A 12376-nucleotide genomic window follows, 5' to 3' on the forward strand; every position below is an offset into this window, starting at 1 on the left:
ACCCTCTCTCCCGCTATCTCTCTTTCCCTGTCTCTCACTCCTTCCCCTCTCTCCCCTCACTCTCTATCCTTTCACCTATCTCGCCCCTTCTGCTCTCTCCTTGCTGATCTTTCTCCTCTTCCCCCTCTCTCTCAGCTTCCCCCCTCTCTCCCTCTCCTTCCCCCCTCGATCCCCATTCTGCTCTCTCTCCCCTTCCCCTCTCGCTCACTCCTTCCTCTCTCCCTTTTCATTTTCTCCCCTCCTCGCTCTATCTTCCCTCTCCTTCTCCCTCCCCTCACCTGTCTCCACTCCCCTCCCTCCTGACTTGCTCTCCTTCCCTCACTCTCGCTCTCCCCTTTCCCATCAGACTCTCCCCCTCCCCATCTCAACAATTCTCCCCTTCTCCCTCTCTCCCCTTCCTCCGCTCTGCACAGAAAGAGAGAGACAGTGAGAGAGAGAGAGAGAGAGATCGAGAGACTGAGAGACAGAGAGAAAGAGAGAGAGACAGAGAGATTGAGGCAGAGTGTGACTGAGTTGTTTTGGGATGTTTTACGACGTGAAAGACCCGATATATCGATGTTGAGAGGCGAATATTGAAGAGACGGAGGCTGGAGTCTGGGGGATGAGACACAATCTGAGCGTTTCACTGACCCCTCCTCATTCTTCAAACACACAGCACTAACTGGGGAATGACCCACAGCCCAGGGCAGGTGGCTCCATAGCTCAGGGGTTAGAGCACTGGTCTAGTAAACCAGGGGTCGTGGGTTCAAATCTCACTGGGGCCAACTCCGAATTAGCTCAGTATTTAAATTAGCAAGGGCTTTAATTGTAAATATGGGTCAAATACTTTATTAAGATGGAGAGTGACAGAGTTAATTCAGAGATGAGGGCCTTGAAGTTCAGGAAAGATAACTTTGATGGTGTGAGATGTGAATAGACTGGCCAGTGATCCTTCAAGGGTTGATGTTGGATTGACAATGGCAAACATTTAAAGATCACATGGATGAACTCCAACAATTACACATCCCTGTCTGGAGCAAAAATAAACTGGGGAATGTGGCTCACAAGGGAAATGAAGGATAGTGTTAAATCCAAGGAAGAGGCATATAAATTGGCCAGAAAAAGCAGCAAACCTGAGGACTGGGAGAATTTTGTAACACAGCAGAGGAGGACAAAGGGTTCAACCAGGAGGGGGGAAAATAGAGTATGAGAGGAAGCTTGCAGGCAACATAAAAGCTTCAAAAAAGAGTAGTGATGACAAACATCAATCTCTTGCAGTCAGATTCAGGTGAATTTATAATGGGGAACAAAGAAATGGCGGACCAGTTAAACAAATACTTTGGTTCTGTCTTCACGAAGGAAGACACAAATAAGTTTCTGGAAGTACTAGGGGACTGGGGCAGGGGGGGGGCCAGTGAGAAGGGGGAACTGAAGGATATCCGTATTAGGTGGGAACTTGTGTTCGGGAAATTGATGGGATTGAAGGCTGATAAATCCCCAGGGCCTGATAGCCTGCATCCCAGAGTACTTAAGGAAGTGGCCCTCAAAATAGTGGATGCATTGGTGATCATTTTACAATAGTCTATTGACTCTGGATCAGTTCCTATGGACTGGAGGGTAACTAATGTTATGCCGCTGTTTAAAAAAGGAGGGAGAGAGAAAGCGGGTAATTATAGACCGGTTAGCCTGACATCGGTAGTGGGGAAAATGATGGAATCAATTATTAAACATGAAAAAGCAGCACATTTGGAAAGCAGTGACAGGATCGATCCAAGTCAGCATGGGTTTATGAAAGGGAAATCATGCCAGACAAATATTCTCGAATTTTTTGAGGATGTAACTCGTAGAGTGGACAAGGGAGAACCAGTGGATGTGGTGTATTTGGACTTTCAAAAGGCTTTTGACAATGTTCCACACAAGAGATTAGTGTGCAAAATTAAAGCACATGTTATTGGGGGTAATGTACTGACGTGGATAGAGAACTGGTTGGCAGACAGGAAGCAAAGAATCGGGATAAACGGGTCGTTTTCAGAATGGCAGGCAGTGACTAGTGGGGTGCCGCAGGGCTCAGTGCTGGGACCCCAGCTATTTACAATATACATTAATGATTTGGATGAGGGAATTGAGTGTAATATCTCCAACTGGGTGGCAGTGTGAGCTGTGGGGAGGACACTAAAAGTGTGTAGGGTGACTTGGACAGGTTAGGTGAGTGGGCAAATGCATGGCAGATGCAGTATAATGTGGGTAAATGTGAGGTTATCTACTTTGGTGGCAAAAACATGAAGGCGAATATTATCTGAATGGCGGCAGATTAGGAAAAGAGGAGGTGCAACGAGACCTGGGTGTCATGGTACATCAGTCATTGAAAGTTGGCATGCAGGTACAGCATTTTTCTCTGCCCTCCCCATCACTGTTATGTTCAGAATAAATCCACGGGACCGTATCGTAAGCTGAAACTATTGTGACCTTGGTCTCTTTATTGAGACCCCAGAGTGGGGAAGCAGCATGGTGGATCACCTTATGTACCTGCTTGTCCCAGGGTGCACAAGTGACCCTTAGGCCTCCCACAGGTGTGCCCCCTAGTGGCAAGTCTGACATATTGGTGAGGTTTAGGTGCATACATAACATCACTCCCCCCCCCGCCCCCTCCAAAGGCTTATGTACCAGTTATTTGCAAGTTGAGGCGATATGACGCCCTGTGTCCCCGGGTCGATCACCTGATTTGAATTCCTGGCCTGGGTGAGTTGGTCGGAACGTTGCTGCCCGGCCGAGTGCCTGGTGTGATGGGACAGACGTGGCCAGGTCCTTTCACAATGGTGGCCTGCTTATCGATAGTTTGCAGTCTGGTCTGGTCCAAACGCTTTCTGCGTTTGCTCAGTACATGGTTTCACAACCAAACACTCCATTTTCATCACACACACACACACACTCCATTCCCCTCTTTGTCTCACACAGTGCTCTCGGCCCCATCTGGGGGCCCTGAATATTGTCCACGTCACTTATTCTGATGTGGTGTGGAGGGGGGCCGTACGATCATGGTGCATTCTCTGCTGATAGCAGACGGAAGGCTCGGTCCTGAGCGACTCTGTCCGGTGACTGCGTAGCAACCCGGGACAGCCGGGGTCTGTAGGGAGTCTACCGCGACACGTGTGGAGCTCGGCTTGGTGATCTGGGCTGCCCGCTGAGGACTATTGTCGCTGACCCTAAGGCCTGGAGAGCCCAGGATGGGCCGATACGGCCCTGAGACTTTCAGTGGTAGCGGGAGGCCGTGTGGTCCCCCGTGGATCCTGGGACGTAGTACGGAGGTTCCCGCACCACCGACTGTGTGTAGCCTCCCTGCCTTTCTTTGTAACACGTTGCAGGGTTTGACCCACAGGGCAGGGGGCAATCTGATGGGATGAGCATTACGTCTTTGCGACGGATAAGCTGCAACACTTCCGTCTGGCGGTTCGCCGTGAGCAGGCGGTAATGTGATAACACATCACTTGCTACAAGTACTTTGTCAGATACATATACGACCGGTTGTTGTTTGCCCGCTACTTTGGCTTGTTTTAACGTACCCCCGACCCCATATGATAGTACACCATTGGCCGTGAAAGAACGCTCACATGGGTTCCACAGTGCAAACAACTTATTGGGACATAGTGGGGTCCTGGCCTTCTCAGCGGCCCCCCCCTTTACCTTTGTCCCAAACCCAGTGGCCTTCCTCGCTGGCCAACACATGCCTCTGTTCCGTTGCGGCCACATCCCGTGGTCTGGACGTTTCTCTCGACCCGTGGTCTGGACGCTTCTCTCGACTGCCGCCATCTTCCTCCCCAGGGATTCCCGCCTCTGGCGTCGGGAAGACACATTCGGATGGTTTCGGCCGGAGCCCCACTCCGCTTGGTCGACCTGGAGCCTCTTCCGTCGCCGCCAAGAGGTCGTCGGCTTCGGGTGCTGGGTACCCCCGTCTGTAACCGCTGCTCGGTTGGTCTTCGCCTCCTGGTGGTCGCGATGAGCGGCCTGTGCCTCGGGGGTCTGCAAATGGATCTGCACTTCTCCCCCCTTCTCCCTCTCTCTCCCCCCTTCCCCCTCTCTCCCCTTCCCCCTCTCTCCCCTTCCCCCTCTCTCCCCTTCCCCCTCTCTCCCCTTCCCCCTCTCTCTCTCCCCTTCCCCCTCTCTCCCCTTCCCCCTCTCTCCCCTTCTCCCTCTCCCCCCTTCCCCCTCTCTCTCCCCCCTTCCCCCTCTCTCCCCTTCTCCCTCTCTCCCCTTCCCCCTCTCTCCCCTTCCCCCTCTCCCCCCTTCTCCCTCTCTCCCCTTCCCCTCTCTCCCCTCCCCCCTCTCTCCTCTCACTCCTTCAGGAGCAGGCCATTGGGAAAAGCATAATTGGGTCAGGCAGAGTCAGCATGGATTTATGAAGGGGAAGTCATGTTTGACTAATTTGCTGGAATTCTTTGAGGATGTAACCAACAGGGTGGATAAAGGGGAACTCATTTTAAGAGTGGAAGCAAGTCTTCCTCGATTCCGAGGGACTGCCTCTTGCAATGTCTGTCAGCTTGTAATGTTTGTAGCTCCACATTGAGGATGTGGACGTATTGTGTACTGCAAGTGCAGAGTTAATAATAAACAGAATTCGGCGGGTTTCCGAAGACTTCCGAGAGAGCTGCGCGCCATGTTAGGAAGCTGTGTGTGCTGTGCCCTGTGAATATATCACACCGATGCTGATGATGTTGGAGACAAAGAGTGAGAGAGAAAGAGAAAGTCAGGTTGAGAGATTGAGTGAGAAGGAAAAAGAGTAAGGGAGAGGCAGAATCCCATTCGGCCCATCGTATCCACGCCGATCGGCCAAGAGCAACCCAGCCTCATCCCACTTTCCAGCTCGAGGTCTGTGTGTTCCAGCACTTCAAGTTCTTTTTAAATGTGGTCATCTTTTAACGTGGACAAAAAAGTTCCAGGGTCAGTCTGGGAGCTGTTTAATATTAATAATTAAAGCTCCTGTTAATTGACAATGAATTTAAATTATGATCCAATTTTGAGTGGGCCCCAGTGAGATTTGAACCCATGACCCCTGGTTTACTAGACCAGTGCTCTAACCCCTGAGCTATGGAGCCACCTACTCTGGGCTGTGGGTCATTCCCCAGTTAGTGCTGTGTGTTTGAAGAATGAGGAGGGGTCAGTGAAACGCTCAGATTGTGTCTCATCCCCCAGACTCCTGCCTCCGTCTCTTCAATATTCGCCTCTCAACATCGATATATCGGGTCTTTCACGTAGTAAAACATCCCAAGGCAACTCAGTCACACTCTGTCCCAATCTCTCAGTCTCTCTGTCTCTGGCTCTCTCTCTCACTCCTGCTCCTATTTCTTGTGTTGTTATGATTGTTCAGGGATGAATCACCCAGTCTCAGAGCCACCCGTATATAACCCGATATTTCACACTTCCTGCTTTATTCCCAGGATGTGATGAAGGGTAAAATGAACCAGTTGGGGTTTTTACCCATAATGCATCCCTCAGCGATGTGTTTGACCCCTGAGAGACAGATCGATAGATCGATAGATAGATAGACAGACAGACAGACAGACAGATAGATAGATAGATAGATAGATAGATAGATAGATAGATAGACAGACAGACAGATAGATAGATAGACAGACAGACAGACAGACAGACAGATAGATAGACAGACAGATAGACAGACAGACAGACAGATAGACAGATAGATAGATAGAACAAAACAGAGATTGATACACAGCACTAACTGGGGAATGACCCACATGCCAAAACAGGTAGCTCCAAAGCTCAGGGGATAAAGCCCTGGTTTGGTAAACCAGGGGTTGTGAGTTTAAATCTCAGTGGGGCCTACTCAAAATTAGCTCAGTATTTAAACTCACTGTCAATTAACAAGAGTCTTAATAATAAATATTAAACAGCTCTGTAATCAACCCAGAAACAACAGACTCCTATTTGCCCCCTTCACCAATCTTTCTCACTCCTTTATTCTTCTCTCTATCTCTCCGCTTCTGCCTTTCCCTTCATTCTCACTTTCTATTTCCCTCCCTCTCATTGCCAGTCGCTCTGTCTCTCTCTCTGCCCTTTACGTCTCTCTCTCTCTCTTTCTGTCTCTCTCTGTCTCTGCCATTCGGCCCATCGAGCCTGTTAGAGAGGGTGCAGAAAATATTTACCAGCACTTGTAGGATCTTGCGGAGACATCGTTGGTGGTATTTCTCCAGCGACTTGAGCTGTCCGCTGTACATGGTCCATGTCTCTGAGCCATACAGGAGGGCGGCTATTACTACAGCCCTGTAGACCATGAGCTGGGTGGTAGGTTTGAGGGCCTGGTCTTCAAACACTCTTTTCCTCAGGTGGCCGAAGGCTGCACTGGTGCACTGGAGGCGGTGTTGGATCTGGTGGTCAATGTCTGCTCTTGTTGATAGGAGGCTCCCGAGGTTTGGGAAATGGTCCACGTTGTCCAGGGCCACGTGTGGACCTTGATGACTGGGGGGCAGTGCTGTGCGGCGAGGACAGGTTGATGGAGGACCTTTGTCTCACGGATGTTTAGTGTAAGGCCCGAGCTCTCGTACGCCTCAGTAAATACATTGACTATATCCTGGAGTTCAGCCTCTGAATGTGCGCAGATTCAGGCGTCGTCCGCGTACTGTAGCTCGACGACAGAGGTTGTGGTGGTCTTGGTGATCATCGATTCCATTCATGCCGCTTCAAAGGATACGTTTGCAAGGGCTGTGTAACAATGGGACACCTCCAACGTATGTGCAGGCGAGCTGCAAATCCTGCTAATCCTGCAAACCATCATGTTGCAGAGGAGGACAGATCCACGGCGGAACACGATGAACCAGAGCCTCAGACCGAGGAGGCAGAGGCTCCAAATCTTTCTCTGCCCTCCCCATCTACACAAACTGTTCTACATTTTTATCTTGTTTTCCCCATCTCTCACTCATTCCCCTCTCTCACCCTCTGCCTTCTCCCCTTTCTCCTCCCTCTCTCTCTCCCCTTCCCGCTCTTACACACTCGTTACCCTCTCTCTCGCTCCTTCCCCCCTCTCTCTCACTCCTTCACTTTTCTCTCTCCCTTTCCTCTCTCCTCTTCTCGTCTCTCTTACACACTCTCTCCCCTTCCAAATCCCTCTCTCCCTTCCCCATCACGACCCGTTCTACATCTTTTCACCCCTCTCTCCCTTTCCCGCTATCTCGTTTTCCCCGTCTCTCACTCATTCCCCTCTCCCTCCTTCCCCTTCCCTCACCTCACCCTCTCTCCTTCCCCCTCTCTCCCCTTCCCTCACTCACACCTTCCCCACTCGCTCCCCCTTCCACTCTCTCTCTCCCCCCATCCCCTCCCTCTATCTCCCCTTTCCCTCCCTCTATTTCCCCTTTCCCTCTCTCTTCCTCCCTCTCTCTCCCCTTCCCCACTCTCTCCCCTTCTCCTCCCTCTCTTTCCACTCCCCTCTCTCTCCCCTTTCCATCTCTCTTCCTCCCTCTCTCACTCCTTCCCCACTCTTTCCCCTTCCCCCTCTCTCTCACTCCTTCCCCACTCTCTCTCCTTCCCCACTCTCTCCCCTTCCTCCTCTCTCTCACTCCTTCTGTTATGTATGTAAACCTGTAATTACCATGTCTAACCACCAGAGGGCTTATCCCCCGGAGTCCAAAGAGAGCCCACAATCCCTTGGGAGCACCTGTATATAAGGAGGCCTCACAGGCTGGAGAGGCACTCTGAGATCTGCACTAAAGGACTACGGTCGCACTTACTTTGAGGTTACAGCATCTAGTCTGACTCTTTTTTCAAGACATAACAACAGGCGACGAGGTACAGATGACGAACCCCAATGCAACAATGCGGAGAACTGTGAGCATCCTGGAGAAATTTTCGGAGGGAGATGATTGGGAAACCTTCGTGGAACGACTTGAGCAATACTTTGTGGCCAACGAGCTGGAAGAAGAAACGAACACTGCCAAACCAAGGGCGATCCTCCTCACCGTTTGTGGGCCATCAACATATGGCCTCATGACAATCCTGCTCGCTCCAACGAAACCCACAGACAAGTCGTACGATGAGTTGTGCACACTGGTCCGGGAGCATCGGAACCCGAAGGAAAGCGTTCTGATGGCAAGGTATCGGCTCTACACGTACACGAGGTCTGAAGGCCAGGAAGTGACAAGCTGTGTCACCGAGCTAAGGCGCCTTTGCAGGACATTGCGAAATTGAAGGACACTTGGACCATATGCTCAGGGACTTCATTGTACTTGGCATTGGCCATGAAGCCCACAATCTATCACAAGGTGAGAGCGGTACCTTACATGATGAGAGAGAGGGTGGACATTGAGCTGGACAGGCTGCAACGAGAGGACATCATTTCGCCGATCGAATTCAATGAGTGGGCCAGTCCGATCGTTCCAATCCTCAAGGGAGACGGCACCGTCAGAATCTGTGGTGATTACAAAGTAACTATCAAACGTTTCTTGCTGCAGGATCAATACCCGCTACCAAAGGCAGACGACCTATTTGTCACGCTGGTGGCGGTGGGGGAAAACATTCACGAAGCCGGACTTGACCTCGGCCTACATGACGCAGGAGCTGGTGGAATCTTCGAAAGGCCTCACCTGCCTCAACACGCACAAAGGTCTTTTCGTTTACAACAGATGCCCGTTTGGGATTCGATCAGCCACGGCGATATTCCAGAGGAACACGGAAAGCTTGCTGAAGTGGGTCCCGTGCACCGTGGTCTTCCAGGACGACATCTTGGTTACAGGTCGGGACACCGTCGAGCATTTGCAGAACGTGGAGGAGCTCCTTAGTCGGCTTAATCGTGTGGGGCTCAGGCTGAAATGCTCGCAGTGCGTTTTCCCGGTGCCTGAAGTGGAGTTCCCGGGGAGAAGAATCGCGGCGGACGGCATCAGGCCCACCGATTCGAAGACGGGGGCAATCGAGAAGGCACCGAGACCACGGAACGTGACGGAGCTGCGGTCGTTTCTAGGACTCCTGAACTATGTTGGTAACTTCTTACCGGGTCTCGGCACATTGTTAGAACCCCTGCACCCTCCACTGCGTAAGGGAGATGAATGGGTCTGGGGTAAAAGCCAAGAAAATGACTTTGAGAAAGCTAGGAAGCTGTCATGTTCAAACGAATTGCTTGTGTTGTACGATCCATGTAAACGTTTGGTACGAGCATGTGATGCGTCGTCGTACGGGGTCGGGTGTGTATTGTAACAAGCGAATCAATTTGGGAAATTGCAACCGGTTGCTTATGCAACCAGAAGTCTGTCTAAGGCCGAGAGGACCTGCAGTATGATCGAGAGAGAAGCATTAGTGTGTGTTTACGGGGTAAAGAAAATGCATCAATATCTGTTCGGGCTCAAATTCGAATTGGAAATCGACCACAAGCTGCTTATATCTCTCCTTTCTGAAAATTAGGGGATAAATACGACTGCATCGGCCCGCATCCAGAGATGGGCGCTCACGTTGTCCACATACAACTACACCATCCGCCACAGGCCAGGCACAGAAAACTGTGCCGATGCTCTCAGTCGGCTAACATTGCCCACCACCGGGGTGGAGATGGCACAGCCCGCAGATTTAGTTATGGTAATGGAAGCATTTTCTTTCCGACAGATTCTCCCCCTCTCTCTCATTCCTTCCCCCTCTCTCTCACTCCTTTAGGAGCAGGCCATTGGGAAAAGCATGGATTGATGAAGGGGAAGTCATGTTTGACTAATTTATTGGAATTCTTTGAGGATGCAACAAACAGGATGGATAAATGGGGACTCAGTTTTCAAGTGGAAGCAATTTCTCCTCCATTCCCAGGGACTGCCGATGATGATGATGATGTTGGAGACAGACAGAGAGTCAGGTCGAGAGATTGAGTGAGAAGGGAATAAGGCAGAAACCCATTTTGGCCCACTGCATCCACACCCACCGACCAAGCCTAATCCCACTTTCGAGCTTTCGGTCTGTATATCTGCAGGTTACAGCACTTCAAGTACAATCTAAATGTGGTAATCTTTTAATGTGGACAAGACAGTGCTTGTTGTTCCAGGGTCAGTCTGGGAACTGTTTAATATTTATAATTAAAGCCCTTGTTAATTGACAGTGAATTTAAATACTGAACTAATTTTGAGTCAGCCTCAGTGAGATTTGTCCCCACAACCACTGGTTTACGAGACCAGTGCTCTAACCCCTGAGCTATGGAACCACCTGCTCTGGGCTGTGGGTCATTCCCCAGTTAGTGCTGTGTGTTTGAAGAATGCGGAGGGGTCAGTGAAACGCTCAGATTGTGTCTCATCCCCCAGACTCCTGCCTCCGTCTCTTCAATATTCACCTCTCAACATCGATATATCGGGTCTTTCACGTAGTAAAACATCCCAAGGCAACTCAGTCACACTCTGTCCCAATCTCTCAGTCTCTCTGTCTCTCAGTCTCTCTCTGTGTATCATACTCAGACTCTCTCTCTCTGTCTCTCCATCTCTCACTCTCTCTCTGTCTCTCTCACAATCTCACTCATTCTCTCTCTCTGTCTCTCTATCACTTTCTCTCTGTCGCTCACTGTCTCTCGAGCCGGAAGGTGTTAGAGAGGGGGAAGGGGAAAATCAGAAGGGAAAGGAGAGAGGGAGTCTGGGGGATGAGACACAATCTGAGCGTTTCACTGACCCCTCCTCATTCTTCAAACACACAGCACTAACTGGGGAATGACCCAAAGCTTAGAGCAGGTGGTTCCATAGCTCAGGGGTTAGAGCACTGGTCTAATAAACCAGGGGTCGAGGGTTCAAATCTCACTGGGGCCTACTCAAAGTTAGTTCAGTATTTAAATTCAATGTCAATTAACAAGGAATTTAATTATAAATATTAAACAGCTCCCAGACTGTTCCTGGGACAATTGTCTCTTCAACTCTCTCCCCTTCCAAATTGCTTGCTTTCCCTGTCTCTCACTCATTTCCCTTGCACTGACCTCGCCACACACACTCACTATCCTCTCTCACACTTCTTTCGACATTCTACCCAATATGAACTAGAAGTGATCCAAAACTCGGCTGCCCCGTGTCCTAACTCACACCCAGTCCCGCTCACCCATCTCCCCCTGTGCTCGCTGCACGACATTGGCACCTGGTTAAGAAATGCCTCGATTTCAAAATTCTCATCCTTGTTTACAAATCACTCCATGGCCCCTCACTACTCACTATCTCTGTAACCTCCTCCAGCCCCACAACCCTCCCAATCTCTGTAACTTCCCACAATCATTGAATGGCGGAGCAGGCTCAAGGGGCGAGATGGCCTACTCCTGTTCCTTATGTCTGCACTCCTCTAATTCTGCCCTCCTGACCATCCCTGATTATAATCGGTGGCGTTGCCTGGGCCCCAAGCTCTGGAACTCCCTCCTTAAACCTCTCTACCTCTCTTTCCTCCTTCAAGACTCTCCTTAAAACCGACCTCTTCACCTGTGCTAATTTCTACTTTTGTGGCTCGGTGTCAAATTTTTATCCCATAATCCTCCTGTGGAGCACCTTGGGACGTTTAGAAACATAGAAACATAGAAAATAGGTGCAGAAGCAGGCCATTCAGCCCTTCTAGCCTGCACCGCCATTCAATGAGTTCATGGCTGAACATGAAACTTCAGTACCCCCTTCCTGCTTTCTCGCCATAACCCTTGATCCCCCGAGTAGTAAGGACTTCATCTAACTCCCTTTTGAATATATTTAGTGAATTGGCCTCAACTACTTTCTGTGGTAGAGAATTTCACAGGTTCACCACTCTCTGGGTGAAGAAGTTTCTCCTCATCTCGGTCCTAAATGGCTTACCCCTTATCCTCAGACTGTGACCCCTGGTTCTGGACTTCCCCAACATTGGGAACATTCTTTCTGCATCTAACCTGTCTAAACCCGTCAGAATTTTAAACGTTTCTATGAGGTCCCCTCTCATTCTTCTGAACTCCAGTGAATACAAGCCCAATTGATCCAATCTTTCTTGATAGGTCAGTCCCGCCATCCCGGGAATCAGTCTGGTGAACCTTCGCTGCACTCCCTCAATAGCAAGAATGTCCTTCCTCAAGTTAGGAGACCAAAACTGTACACAATACTCCAGGTGTGGCCTCACCAAGGCCCTGTACAACTGTAGCAACACCTCCCTGCCCCTGTATTCAAATCCCCTCGCTATGAAGGCCAACATGCCATTTGCTTTCTTAACCGCCTGCTGTACCTGCATGCCAACCTTCAATGACTGATGTACCATGACACCCAGGTCTCGTTGCACCTTCCCTTTTCCTAATCTGTCACCATTCAGATAATAGTCTGTCTCTCTGTTTTTACCACCAAAGTGGATAACCTCACATTTATCCACATTATACTTCATCTGCCATGCATTTGCCCACTCACCTAACCTATCCAAGTCACTCTGCAGCCTAATAGCATCCTCCTCGCAG

The 12376-nt window shown here is 50.2% G+C and overlaps 3 non-coding genes across 3 annotated transcripts; 2 read left to right on the forward strand and 1 right to left on the reverse strand.

Moving 5' to 3' along the window:
• Positions 1-691: 691 nt before the first annotated feature.
• Positions 692-764, forward strand: trnat-agu (transfer RNA threonine (anticodon AGU)). Its single transcript has one exon. It is a non-coding gene; the product is annotated as a tRNA-Thr (tRNA).
• Positions 765-4996: 4232 nt separating this feature from the next.
• Positions 4997-5069, reverse strand: trnat-agu (transfer RNA threonine (anticodon AGU)). Its single transcript has one exon. It is a non-coding gene; the product is annotated as a tRNA-Thr (tRNA).
• A 5603-nt stretch (positions 5070-10672) lies between these two features.
• On the forward strand, positions 10673-10745 carry trnai-aau (transfer RNA isoleucine (anticodon AAU)). Its single transcript has one exon. It is a non-coding gene; the product is annotated as a tRNA-Ile (tRNA).
• Positions 10746-12376: the final 1631 nt, after the last annotated feature.

This window comes from Pristiophorus japonicus, unplaced genomic scaffold (assembly GCF_044704955.1).
Source record: "Pristiophorus japonicus isolate sPriJap1 unplaced genomic scaffold, sPriJap1.hap1 HAP1_SCAFFOLD_594, whole genome shotgun sequence".
NCBI classification, from domain to species: Eukaryota; Metazoa; Chordata; class Chondrichthyes; family Pristiophoridae; genus Pristiophorus; species Pristiophorus japonicus.